The sequence below is a fragment of the Oratosquilla oratoria genome, chromosome 19 (assembly GCF_046742065.1).
Source record: "Oratosquilla oratoria isolate Oo_2021 chromosome 19, ASM4674206v1, whole genome shotgun sequence".
Taxonomy (NCBI): Eukaryota; Metazoa; Arthropoda; class Malacostraca; order Stomatopoda; family Squillidae; genus Oratosquilla; species Oratosquilla oratoria.
In genome coordinates this window covers 64,026,038-64,041,037 of record NC_134795.1, presented here as the reverse complement: position 1 = coordinate 64,041,037, position 15,000 = coordinate 64,026,038, and the positions used below count along the sequence as shown (strand labels likewise).

The following is a 15,000-nucleotide window of genomic DNA, read 5'->3' as shown; positions in this document are numbered from 1 at the left end:
AAAAAGTAGACTATTATAAAAAAAAAAAAAAAAAATAGACTGTTGTAAGAAAAAATTGTATCTAGTCATTTGAATCCACTACATTTCAAGGAATAATTCTTCTAGTGTGACGCAGCCCAAAGTTTGCGACTTTGTGTTGTATTCAAAAGAGAATGTCGGGATGTATGGGTAAATTCCAACCAAAATCTATTAATACTAAGCCAGCTCGCTCCTTAAATCACTTCTTACAGCCGGCAGAAGGGTCGGAACATCGGAGCTCAGACGTCATCTGGCCTCCCTCACGACCCAACCAGGATCCTAGTTAGTTTCTTAACTCGGCTCCGGAGCCTTACCTCTGTGACACAGGGAATAAAAGTAGACTTCGGTTTCAACCTCACAGATGAGGAAACGCCGGGTAGAACTGTTAGGCCTTATACCCCACCGCGACAGGAGTGAAATGATACTGAATAAAGCTGTCTGGCAGCAACTAGGAAAAAAATGCGATCAGGTATGGAAGGGGTTAGCGTTTTGAAGGGTGGAGGGTGCCTCCAAGCTGAATAAAATCGTCTGCCATAAGCCAGAATGAAATTCTTGAATATCATAATACTCCTTGATGGGCTAACCAAGACGATATTTGACCATTCAAGTAGTAAAGGTTTCTGCCTCATGAACACGTCTAGCGCTGAAGTGAATTAAAACCCATTAAGGAAACTGATCAAGAAAATCTCTTAACTCCTTGAGGAATGGAAACTTGAGGAATGGAAACCATCTGACGTTAGTCACAGCAACACGTGGTTAACACCCCGTTAACCGAGATTGTCTTCAACCTCTATTTTATTTAGCCTTATGTCGCCCCCCCCCCACACTTTTGGCATCACCCAATCTCCATTAACTCCTTCATCACCGGGTGTCACTTTCCCTCATCTGACTGCCGCCAGGCTATTTCATTCGTTTCCATGGCAACCGCCTCTCTCTCCCCTGGTAGCTAAGAACTTAATGTTTTCGTCATCGACGCTCTCCTCTTCCGACGTCAACAGGTTCATTAATCAAAGCAAACTCGATGATCGAGGCTCTCCCGCTCTCAAGAAGTGTTCGGACCTTTGTTGTTCGGCTTCGCTCAGTTGTCGATCAAAAGACGCCGGGAAGAAAAATAAGTCTTTCTGGTGTGGTCGTCCCGGGAAGGGTTGGGTTGATTTATGAATCAATTGGGTGCAAACGCCCCCAAGGGATGAGGTCCCGGTCGTCGCCTTGTTCACACGCTGAGGGCTCGGTCGTCGCCACACTCACGCGCCGACGTCATTCTTCGTGGTTTCTTCCGAACAAGCTTCCATGCAGTCACCCTTCCCATTCCAGACAATTCTCGGTAGGATCCTGTCTTTCCAAAGCCATGTGGGTGTCCCTTTCGTTTCTACGGCTGTCTCTTGAGGAGACAATCCTGTGAGTAGGATCAACATCATATAATCACATTTGGTATTCACGGATTATGTTAAGAACATAAGAATGAAGGAGACTGCAAGAGACCATAAGGCCTACACTAGGCAGCTCCGTATCCATCACCACCTGTCATCCCCATCCATAAAGTTGTCTAATCGTTGTTAACAGGTGTTGGTAGTCAAACGGAGAAATCGCCCATTTGATACAGGTTCTTCCAACTGGGTATTAGAGACATCGAGACGTCTCCTGAAGTCAACATTCAGTGTCCATGTCTCAAAGCCGTACAGTAAGACAGGAGCACAAGTGAATTAAAGATTCAGAACTTAGTCTTCCTGCCATATTAGTCTTCCTGCCATATGCTTTGGTTGAACGAGTCCATGGCGCAATAGTCCGCGAATTGAGATCACAAGGTCTTGTCCTTATTTGAATGAAATCGTCTGGTGTTGACCAAAACAAACGGTGGTATTCTTAAAAAAAAATCTTTCCTTATATAAATCCTTGGAAGGGAAAGATTTATATAAGACTTTTTTTAAGAATACCGCCGTAAGATTCTTACGGTGGTATTCTTAAAAAAAAAAATCCTCATATAAATCTTCCCCTTTCAAGGATTTATATAAGGAAATATTTTTTCTAAGAATACCACCGTATGATTCTTACGGTGTTATTCTTAGAAAAAATTGTTTCCTTATATAAATCTTTGCCTTTCAAGGATTTATATAAGATTTATATAATTTCTGTTTAAGAATGTTACCTTAAGTCTCCTCAGTGCATCATTGTGGCAGAAGGGTTTGGTAGCCGTCACACGCCTCCATTGCACTAGTCAGACAATTTAATGTACACGTACGAGCTGTTTCGTAGCATCCCCCTCAGCTTCGTCCACAGTGTAACCCCACTCACGCCGTGGAGCACCGCCCCTCTCGTTCGTATCCGTGGGGTCCACATTCCCTGGCAAATGAATTGATAAATAATCGATTTCTTTTTTCCTTACTGCTGAGCCACCCAATGACGAAACTTTGTTCAAGTTTCTTGTTCCGCATCGGAAGTTTGGTTATGATGGAAAAAAAGAGAAAAAGAGAAGAAAGAAAGAAAAAATGAATCATTAAATGTGTACCGGAAGTGTTACTCAGATTGATATTGATGTCCCGACACTTGCCATTCATTATTCCTTACTTGGGCCAAAGTTTCGAAGGCATTACCGATATTAGGACACCCCACCCACCCCCTCCCCCAGGGGACGGCGCCGAAGACCCCCCCCCCCCGCCCCCTGGGGGACCTGATGTCCTTCGTCTTTCAGGAAACCCGCGGCCCCTATAGTAACCACCAACAGTCCTCAGCCCCTCCCATGCATGTCTACAGGAAGGAAATTTTGACTATTGTCTATGTTGCTTAGGCGTGGTCCACCATGATCTTGGATCACGTGCTGGACTCGTGATCGATAGATATTACTCTTTCGGATGAGAGACTCAGTTCGTATTACCTGATCTGTGGGTAGTGCTGTGACCTTACACACCATACACAAGCGTGCGCACACACACACACACATACACACACGCACACAAACGCACACCTACACACGCACACACACACACACACACACACAAACGAGCGCGCGCACACACACACACACACACACACACACACACACACACACACACACACACAATTTCCTTGCTCAACAGAGAGAGTAACGGCTTGTCGACTAGCTGGTGGAGGGGAATAGTAAGTGATTGTCAGAGCTTCTTACGTAAAGGAATGAAAGAATAAAGATAATTTTACTTTGAGTTATCCTTCAGCTCTTCACCTAGATCTGTAAAAAAGAAGAAAAAAAAATTGTTGTGTGTGTTGTATTAACGTGAGGCAGTCCAAATTGATAGATATCTTAGGCCCAGACCAGGGACCGAGTATCAGCCCCTGAGGGTTCCACCTTCACTCGGAGATGAGGGCTTTGACGGGTTCTGAAGATGGGCAACAGGGAGACGATCCTCTCTGACGTCTGTCCCGTGTAGGTAGCCGTTATTAGTCTCAAATAGAGGATAGTGAAAGTAGACATTCTCGAACAAAGTCCGGGAACCGAATGCCAGTACCTCGAGGCTGCACCTGTAGATAGAGGCGAGGAGATTTGAAGGGGAATTACGGGGAGATGATTCTCTTCGACGTCCGCCTCAAAGGACCCACCTTTGGATGTCTTATGTCGGTATGAATGAAACCTGTTGATTTGTGTGTTTTGGGAGGGCGGGGTGGGGGGGGGTGACGTAAATATCAAAAGCTCCAATCAAATTAAGAATCTCCAAAACGGATGATGATGATGATGATGATGACGGTGATGATGATGATGTCTGATGACGCGTCCCCCCCCGGCTCCTATCTCCCTCTCACCCTCTCACTCCCTCACTCCATAGGCACCTATACACTGTTAACCCGGGGGAGGGGGATCTGTGTAAAGACACTCTCTGATTGCATACATAGGAATGGGACTCTTGTGCCCAAAGGGAAGGTGCTGTGTATTAGATTTTAGACATAGAGTGTGTCCAGATGTGGACCTTATACTTCTCCTTGCGAGCGCACACACACGCACACACACACACACACACACACACACACACACACACACACGCACGCACGCACAAACACGTAGACAAACACAGACACACATAAATATACAAACACACATATACACAAATGTGGGATGCCGGAACCAATTTCTTGATGGCGTTGATCAGCCTAACAAAACATTCATGAACCAGATTTCCTTGTTGGGCATTGTCTACAAACTTTGCAAACAAATCACCCACTCTTTATATAACAAAGTTATTCCCTCCCCACCCCTCCTCTCTCCCCTCCCCCTCTACCCCCCTTCATCCCCTACCCCTCCCCTTCCTCTCCCCCACCTTCCCCCCCGCTTCTGAGCGCGTCACCTCATATTTCACTGGCTTGGCCTCGCTTGGCCTTGCTTGGCCTCGCTCCCCTCGCTTGCTGGGCCACTTATGATTTATACAAACCAAAGTCCATCATGCACTTTAGCAAAATTGCATGTTGGTAAGTCTGAGTTCGGCTCCCCACCTTCCCCCTGGATGAATAAATGTGGGTATGGAGTTCTGGGGCCGAGCCGCCCAATCCCGGTCGGGCGCCCATTTGTCAGGCTGTGTCGGCATTGGCGTCAAAGGAGCGACGCGAGAAATGCCTCCATCGTTTGCACTTTCTGTAGCGACGTTTTGCTCTCTTTAGTATTTTTTCTCTCTTTTCATTTCCAGCCGCTACTCGCTCTACGAGGTCGCTAGGTATTGGTGCCTTCTGTAAAAGCTCTGGGATTTAAGATCATATGACCTTACTGGCGTCGTGCGTTGTTTCCAGGGGGATTCGAACTCACGTCTATCGAGGTTTTGCCCCCAGACGGCGATGCCCATGCCCAGTGGGACAATGCGTTGCCCAATATCGTTTCGGGTTGTCATTCTTTAGAAAAAATGCCTTTTTAGAAACAAAATTGTAAACATTTTAGAATTACTTATGTTAATCCAGTATCTTTTATTTGTTTATTTATGCGTTTACTTATTTATTCATTTATGTATACATTTATTAATCTATTTATCTATGTATTTATTAACTTATCTATCTGTTTATCTTTTTATTAAAATATTTACTTATCTCTATGCTCACTTATTTAATAATTTATTTAGGTATGTATTAATTTGCTCGTTTATCTAATTTATTTATGTATTTATTCATTTATCTATGTATTTATTTATTTGATTATCTGCTGTTTTTGTACAGTTAGAGACACAGCGTGACACATTCTGAATTTATTTACAAATATATTTTTCTTTCGATACACGTAGATTAGTCTAGCACCAGGCAGAAACAACTTCTCTAACCGCGTAGTCATTGAACGGAAAAACTTCCCCCGAAGCGACTAAACGTATTACAGATGTTCGTTATGGACCAAAAGGTCTCCTGTGAGGTAGCTTTGGCATTGGGACATTTTGTGACTCATTATGATGATTCGGTTTAATGTCCCAAAGTTCCCCCTATCAGGAGGCTAGGACGGTGCCCCTCACAGAAGACTTTGTGGTGTGGAATTTAATTAATTATGCCCTTGGTCCAACTCGCTGGTGATAGGGATTGAAATGCCGTCACCTCGACCTCCGCCACAAGTAGCGACGCTCTAACCAGCTTAGGCAATTTATGTAAATTTTCTCGTCAGTAATTACCCTTCAATAAGATAGACTGTTTATTGAAGAAATAATAATGTATCAATGAATTCCGTTGACCTTTTTTGATATTTTGTTTTACCTGGCACACACACACACACACACACACACACACACACGCATCTCGTGGCTCTGTGGTTAGAGTTCTCGCCTGCCACTACGGCTGTCCGGGTTCGACTCCCGCCCAGGGCTGAAATAATTCCAGTATCGCTTCGCTGCGGGGTGTGACTCCAACTCCCGTGGGCGGGGAGTTGGGTGTGTGTGTGTGCGCGTAAGGTCACATTATTACCCATAGATCGGTCATACGAGCTCTGAGCTCTCATCCGAATGGTTAATAACTGTCGATCACGAATCCAATACGTGATCCAAGACCATGGTAAATCACACACACACACATACACACACACACACACACACACACGCACACACACATACATACATATATAGATCGGACTATATACGAGCTATGCTCTCATACTGGAGGGTAGTAGCTGTCGATCAAGAGTCCAACACGTGATTCAAAACCAACAAGGAAAGTTTCGTAATTAGGTTAGGGAAAGATAACACAACTTTTGAACCTCCCTGTACAGCATCTGGCACAAGAAAGACATAGGAAACTGTTTTATGACTATAAGTCAACAGAGGACATTCTTTTAATGAATTTAAATTTCTTTTTTCATAACAACACATCAATGACAGCGAACTTTCTCTTCCAACTGTACAAAGAAGAGCTCTGTGAGGGTTTGTGACATGACTTTTTGGGGCTTTAAGGGATGATACTTCATTAAGCGTTGAGGATTTTGTGACTTGACTTCTTGGGCTTAAAGGGAATATTCTCAAGTCAACTGTAGTCTTGCAGGTACGGAAGGAGGGCCGTTTCTGGAAGATCCAGAGAGGATATAATGATGTGATGTACAGTCGGCTCCATGTATAAAGTAGCCGGTGGCCTTTTGAGTATGCTTTAGCAAGTGTATTTGTTCCAGTCGAAAATTTGCATACTGGATAAGTCATGGCATATATATATATATATATATATATATATATATATATATATATATATATATATGTGTGTGTGTGTGTGTGTGTACATATATATATATATTCTTTTATGTATTCAAAATATTATCATATTTTTGGGATGTATTCAAAGTATTTGTTTATATTGTAAATTTGCAATCCCAATAAGCCTTTTATGGCCTATCGTAAGTTGGGCGGCTGTTTGAGTATTTGTCTTTATCGTAGATTTACGATTTATCAAGTCTTTTACGGTCCATCGTAAATTTACGACACAGACAAGTAACGCTAACCACTGCAGGAGTCCTACTGGGTATCAGAGGCACTTTATTAGTATTTGAGAGCTTTCGGCTTCTTCACAGAAAGTGATGAGGAGTCTACGACAGGAGGCACTGAGTACTTGCTGCCGAAACCGGCAGCTTTAACCAGTGAACTTGGTCTGTTGGGGAAGGTCACATGCTGGGAATCGGAGAAGAGTGCGGGATTCGAACCCATAACTAAGCGAATGCGAGACCAGAACGATTCCGGCGACGACGCCGGCAGCATACCTTTGTAACGTAACAGTTATGGACCAAAAGGTCTCCTGTCGGCATGCTCCGCCTTAGTAATCCTTTGTAATCTTCATAACGCATCCGTAATTCCTGGAGGTCTCTTCAGATGAATGAAATTGCCTGACGGCTTGCAGAAGATCCTTATTCAAAGGTGACTTCAGTTACTGTCGGTTTAGAAAGATATACTTTCATGAACAGACCTGTCATCCACGAGGAGCCCAGAAAAGAGGGAGGGAGGGGGTGGCGAATGGGAGTGGAGTATGTGGGGAATAAAATAGGTGGGAATGGACTTATGCCTTTGACTTTGGCTACCTCCCTTGTAAGGGGGAAAGGCCTCTTTGTATATGTATGTATCTATGAACAAAATAAATCTTAAGGATGGCGTCACATTTGTGGGAAAAACTGGACGATTTTATTAATTCAATCTTCCCGGCCCTCACCAGAATAAAATCACTTGGCGGAAAAATGGTCAGATTTGATAGAATCGCTGTGTTGAACCGGTGTAGATAACGAGCGAACTAACAGCCTGTTTCGTCTTTCAAATCTTCCAATATATATATATATATATATATATATATATATATATATATATAATATATATATGATATATGCAGAAAAGCCACAAAGAAAATGACAGGAAATAAACTGAATGCTTTCGTCTATTTAGACATTTTCAAGGTACAGATCTTGAAAATGTCTAGATAGACGAAAGCGCTCGGTCTATTTCCTGTTAATTTCATTGTGGCTTTCTGGATATATATATATATATATATATATATATATATATATATATATATATATATATATATAAACTCTCCTATTTGGATTCAAACCCTCGCCTGAGCGGCTTGCTTTCTATAAGGCGAAGATCGTACCGTCACGACACGGTCTTCGACTTATAGAATGGAAGCCGCTCAGGCGAGGGTTCGAATCCCAATAGGAGAGTTTATTTCCAAAAGTCATAATGACACAAAAACAAATATATATGCATATATACAGTGTGTTTGCGTTACTTTTTTCGTTACGTTGTAAATGTAATAGAATGAATAAGGAGGGAGACTGTTAGTACACATTTTCTGTTGTGAGATTGGTTGTTAGGACAATACATAGTACGTTCATTTTCCCTATCCTCTCCCCCTCCCTTCCTCTCCCTTCCTTCCTCCACCTTCAGTCCCCCACATTATGAGATATGTCACTTAAAGATAGCCTTCATAGAGTGTATAATAACTTTTATTCATGAATAGAAATAAATCGAATGTAAATTACGGTATTATCATTTAAGTTCGTTGTTGAAATGTCTGTCAGTTGAACAGAGACAGCATATGCTACTACACTCGAAAAATGACGTCGAGTGTTCGTGGATAGGTTTGTTTTGATTAAAATTAATGTATCTAATGTTCTTAAAACTTACGGATTAGTTCAAGAACGATCTCGTTTAAAATCATTTCGTGTTTAGCAGGAAGCTTTGTGAAATATCATGAGTCCTGATAGAAAATTGTTGTATTCTGTGTGTGAGAATCTTTAAGCGTATGCATTTAATATCGTCTGAGAGTTCAAACATATCGTTATTTTAGTTTTTATATTTTACATATACTTTGTCTCATGATTTTTGTGATAGAATATACATATGTCGTTGCACTAGTATATACTTTTGGTGGAATTTCACGGAGTTAATAGAGTACAGGGATTTGAAAACAGCAGGGAAAAGATTAACTTACATATACCAAGGCTTTTTCCCCCTTTCAAGGGAGGTAGCCAAAAAGAAAAAGGCATGAAATCATTCCCACCCATTCCATCCCTAAATACACTCCACTCCCTCCCACCCTCCCTCTTATCTTAGCAACTCCTGGGTGACGGGTCATCCCTGCACCTTGTCCACTGCCCTGGGTCAGACGCAGTGTCGCAAGTCACAGCACATCCACAGCAAGGCCGCTTCATTAAATCGGCGACCCCCCCTCTCCGTCCCCCCATGCATAAAAGGAGAAGACGGGGAGAAATCCCTTCGGGCTGCGTCAAATCCTGCTCACACATACTACCTCACCTAAGATTAACTTAGTGTCAGGAAATTAAATGTAGTTACTTTCAATCACCTAGAGCAGCGTTTCTCAACCAGAGTTCCGCGGAACCCTAAAGTTCCGCAAAATGTCCCTAAGGGTTCCGCGAGAACAAGTGAGATAAGCTAATGCACTTTTGATTTTTTATCTAATTTCATATACGTAATATAATTAAACACGCACGACATATTCTTGGTTATTGTAATAATGTAATGTAGACATTATCCTATCTAACCTATTATTACGATGAAAACAAAATGAGAAAGATATGGTATATGAGTTTTCTTTTTGCGCAGGGGTTCCTTGAGACATGCAATTTATTTTAAAGGTTACGCAAGGGTAGAGAGGTTGAGAAACCTAGACAATTAAGGTATTTTTGTTAGCTGAATAAAGTCGCCTGGGTACGTCTAGAATAATTATTTGGAGGTGAAACTACAGAACAGATTAAAATGAAATTGATATACGCATTGTACAATCAACCCTTTAACTTATGATTTTCTCCTGCAAATCTGAACAAGATCATATGGCGTTAGATAGAACAGCGTTGTTGGAACTACCACTCAGCTGGAAAAGACGAAAGGTCCTGGAAAACAGTTACTTTATTTTTCCTGTCGCCAGTCTCTTCTAACCATCCTCAGTACATCCATATCGTAGTATAAAGTTTAAAATTGACGATCAATTTCCACCCATATCTACCCTAAACTCAAAGACGATAAACTCGTCCGTCGTTAGGTTGAATAAACTTTCTAAAGTACGTCACGGCACCCACAAGGTGACGTCTTCTGAGACGAATAAAATCGCTTGGCGTCACCCAGGGTCAAATCTTTGCATTGGGTCAGTGTGATCAAGGGATGTGATGTTGCCATACGCTGTGTGATGGGTTTTGTGTTTCCAGGAGTAACGGAGAAGATGAGATATTCCAACCTTTCCTTATCTCTCTCTCTCTCTCTCTCTCTCTCTCTTTCTTTCTCTGTCTCTCTCACACGCACACACAGAGACAGACACACATACACATGCACGCACACACACGCGTACATACACACACACACACGTACATACACACGCACACACACGCACACACACACACACACACACACATATATATATATATATATATATATATATATATATATATATATATACACACACAAACTGTGGAGCTCTTATTTTGGATGATAATAGCTGTCGATCACGAGTCTGATACGTTATCCAAGACCATGGTAGATGACACACATTATATAAATTTGTAATATTTACAGTACACCATTTGTGACATATAGTCAGAACTGCCGAGGCAAATTATAGATAGTCATGGAGAAATTTATTTATTTTGTGTGTGTGTGTGTGTGTATGATGTTATGTCACATAATGAGAAGAGATGCAGTATGCAGCAAAACAAGCTCATAGAATATATTTGATTAGATTTAATTTTATTTCACATTTGTTCCGGATTGTTCAGATTTTCTAACCACATTTTACAAATATGTAAACTCTAAGACCATCCACGTACCTACGAAAAAAAGGAGCACACCAACTCTAAGAAATAAAAAAAACGAAAAGAATGACAAAATAAATAAACGAATAAACAAATAATCAAACATAATTCTACCCTTTATATATGGCCAAGGGAAACGGAATTAGGGGTGGGAGGGCAACTAGTTACCAGAGGTATAACAAGGGCGAAAAAAAGGGGGGGGGAAGGGAAGGGTGATGGGGGGCAGCACCGACTCTCGAATACAATGCGAGAGCGGGTCAGAACGCAAGGACGTGGCAAAATGGTCCTGCCTGCAGGAAGCCAGCGCGTTATTTCTCTGACATGAATTAAACAGATTCCTGAATTTCAGCATGGATACATGAAGCGCCGGGGCTTTTTAAACTGGCATAGGAAGACGAAAGCAGCCGGTAGAATAATATGTGCATGGTGCATGCATACATTTCTAATGTTTGTGTTAATAATAATAATTAATGATAATTGTGTTAGTAATGTCTGGTGAGGAAGGAAGGGAGAAGACAGAAGATAGGGGTGAATGGAGAATGGATGTGTATGGATGATACTGTGATGCATGAAAGGGAGTGGGTGGGGGGTGGGATGGTGAGGGAGTATGTGTGAAAATTAATTAACGCAGCCTGAAGGGATTTCTCCCCGTCTTCTCTTTTTCTGCATAAGGGTACGGAAAGGAGGAGGGGGACGCCGATTAAATGAAGCGGTCTTGCTGTGTCTTGTGACACTGCTTCTGACCCAGGGCAGTGGGGGAGATGCAGGGATGACCCGTCATCCAGGAGGAGCCAAGATAAGAGGGAGGGAGGGGTTTGAATGGGTGGGAGTGGATTTTGTGCATTCGTTTTTTGGCTACCTCCCTTGTAAGGTGGAAAAGCCTTTAGTATATGCATGTACCATATAATATATATATATATATATATATATATATGTCAACCACAATACACTTTAATTCTAAGCCATCAACATCAAGCGAGACTCGTGGAGGTTAACATGCAGAAATTGAAACGTGGTACGGCCAAGGACTCGAGGCTGGGCTAGCACGTGACAAGTGTTAGTGACTTAGCCGATTGCGCCATCTTGATATGTGTGTGTGTGTGTGTGTGTGTGCTCTGCCACTCAGACGTTACCATCCCGTCACACTGGTTAGCGTGGCCCAACGGTAGCGTCCTTGCTTTGTGGTAAGCAGTCCAACAGCCACGGGCTCGAATCCCAGTGGCAGAGTTTGTTAATCCATTTGTCGTAACTTTCCACACACACACACACACACACACACACACACACACACACACACACATACTGGAGGTACGTGTCGGTGATGGAGGATTTTCTTCAGAACATCGATGTTGATGGAGTTGCATAACATCTTCCGCGTCATCTTTCATTTGTCAATAAGACATATCTTTGGTCATCCTTTCCTCTTCTGTCACCTCAGACCTGTAATTTCTCCTCGCAGTGTATTTGTCCTATCGGTATTCATTACGCTGATTTGACCATAATAGCGCAACATCATGTCACTTTCGTATTCAGCACACATTATCTTTAAACAGCTTTCTTATGACTGAGTTTAATTTTCCTTGTTTTCTATTTTTAGTTGAAACGCTCTTCATACAGTCCATTTAAGCCACACGAACCTTGTGAATATCTTCAATCTCAGCGTTCACATCATACTCAGGGATAATTATTAGGTGTGGTACACCTGCCGTCATTGAAGGGTGCTAGTCTGGAGAAAGAAAGAGAGAAAGAAATAGAAAGTGGCGTGGAAAGGCAGTGGTCACGTCTTCGTGTATAATGGCGTTGAAGAAAGAAAAAACTTACGAGGAGTGGCTGGGCTGGATTTAAATAATTAATGGGAGACTCTGGAATCGCGTGTTGGTGGCCCCGCCGTGTTTTCTCGCCTCGGAGCAAGGTGCCTCGGCACGCGAGGCTAGAAACAAAAGAGCAGCGGGCGTGTTGCGACGCGTTTTTATAAAGCGTCGTGCGAGTGGCCGGCTCTCAGCGACAAGCGAGTGGACGGCTTTCAGCGACGCGACGGCCCCGCTTGGTGGAAAGGCAGTGGAGACGGGTCGCTGTCCGATGTGGTTTGGGTCATATATTTCACATTTCTGTTTTTGATATGCATACATGCAAATACACAAACACACACACACACACACACACACACACACACACACACACAGAATACGAACAGGTTTTCTCGAATACTTGTTTTGTTAATTCGTACAGCATATCGGTATCGGCAATATTTCTCTTTAGATTTTCAATATTTCTTTCCAGGTTTTACTGCACAAAAAACACAGCGTTACCCAAAGATTCTGTATGAGACTGATACACATGGACAATCACTTTACTTGCTACAGTGTTTTACATATCGCTTCAATTAATTATCGTCAGGTGGAGATAAGATAAGGCCAGAGGGTCATCCAGATAAAACCATCCGCTTTCACGGGATTGGTGTCTTTAGGAGATCAGTCTTAAAGAAAATGAAAGTGTAGTTGTGTGCAAACGTGGCTGTTGCCGTTAAGCGCCTTTCCGGAGTTCTGTGTAGGATTAGTTTCTGTCGCGCCTCGGGAGGAACGAGAGGGAAAAGCGGCTGGAGCTGATTTGTTTACAGAGTTGGGAAGAGATTTTTAAGTTTAGAATTGGAGATAACCAGAAAGAAAACAATAAAGATAAAGATAAAGGAGATGTAGTGTTGGAGAAATTTGGGAAGTGAACTTTAGTTGAAGAAAAAATATGTGGAGGTGTTTGCACTTTGTGGGCATGACAATGTACGTATGGTTGCTTGTCTGTGTGTGTGTGTGAGATTCACCATGGCCTTGGATCACGTGTTGGACTCGTGATCGACAGCTATTTCCCGGAAGAAAGCTCAGAGCTCGTATGACCGATCTATGGGTAATGCTGTGACTTTACACACATACACACACACACACACACACACACAAAACTCCCCGCCTACGAGAGTTGGAGTAACGACTCGCAGCACAGCGATACTGAAATTATTTCAGCCCTGGACGGGATTCAAACCCGGGCCTCCGGAGTGGCATCCGGGAACTCTACCAACCGTGTCTGTGAGTGTGTGTGTATGTGTGTGTGTGTGTGCGCGCGTGCGCACAGCGTGTTAAGCTGATCTTATTTCTTGCTATGAAATATATACTGTATATATGAAATACCTGGCAGAACGAATACACGAGCAAGAAAATGTACAAAGGTAATCCTATCACGACAGATACAATCCGACCAATATTCTCGACGATACAGTAGCATATGTGTCAGAAACCTGTCACACACCTTTGAGGGTTGTAAGATACAGTATTTATGCATCCTCGTACTAGGAGATAGTCTGCGGCTCATTATTGCGCTGTCTACCCAGATCAGTCATGGTTAGTAAAAGGGTAGAAGTAGAATATGTACATGTATAAAGTTGAGCATATACGTAAGTGAAGCTGAAATATGAAATATAAAATGTGAAAGAAAAAAAAAATTGGTCATGACAAATCCAAACTGACCAACGTCTTCATTGATATTTGAGCAAAATTGTCGTTAACTTGCACCCTTTCCCCAAACACACACTTCTGATATCGGAGAGTATTAAAATAATTTTATGTGGAAGTGCTTGGAGAAAAGCTACGACACCTTGCACAAAATCAACCTAGATCAGTCAAAATTAGTAAAAGGATACAAGTTAGACATGGGTACTTTGTAGCGTAGGCTGCAGAAGCCAGTCTGTGCGGTCAGGTATGGGTGTTATATGTCGTATCATTGTTCATACTTAGAGTGAGTCTTGTAATGATGTCTGTAGTACGGTTTGTTAAACATATTGGTTAATTGGTTGGATATTTGTAGTGTGGTGAATTGATTCAGAGGTTCTGAAGTCGCTCTATTTCGAATTGATGAAACGGAGGGCAACGCCCTGAACTTTCTGATGCAAGTAGTTGTTTTTGGGTCATGTCATATGGCTTGATCTAGGTCATGGGTATGATAATGGTGTGACCAATTCTAGTTACAGTCAACGTTTTGTCCTTTTTTCCTTATAAGGGGAGGGGGTAGCTTAGTAAAAAGTACACAACCACCTCGTACACAAATTTCATTTAACGTCTTTCCTATCTCAGCACCTCGTGGATAAAATATTCTCAGAATTCGTTCCTACTCTTGCGCTACTAGTTCTTACGGTGGTATTCTTAGAAAATTCTTTCCCTTCCAAGAATTTATATAAGGAAAGATTTTTTAAGAGTACTACCGTAAGATTTTTACGGTGATATTAT

General features: G+C 42.3%; 1 protein-coding gene across 2 annotated transcripts in view; it reads left to right on the top strand.

The window, feature by feature from the left end:
• Positions 1-15,000, top strand: part of sli (slit guidance ligand) — a 1,907,921-nt gene that overhangs the window by 4,906 nt on the left and 1,888,015 nt on the right. The window lies entirely within an intron of this gene.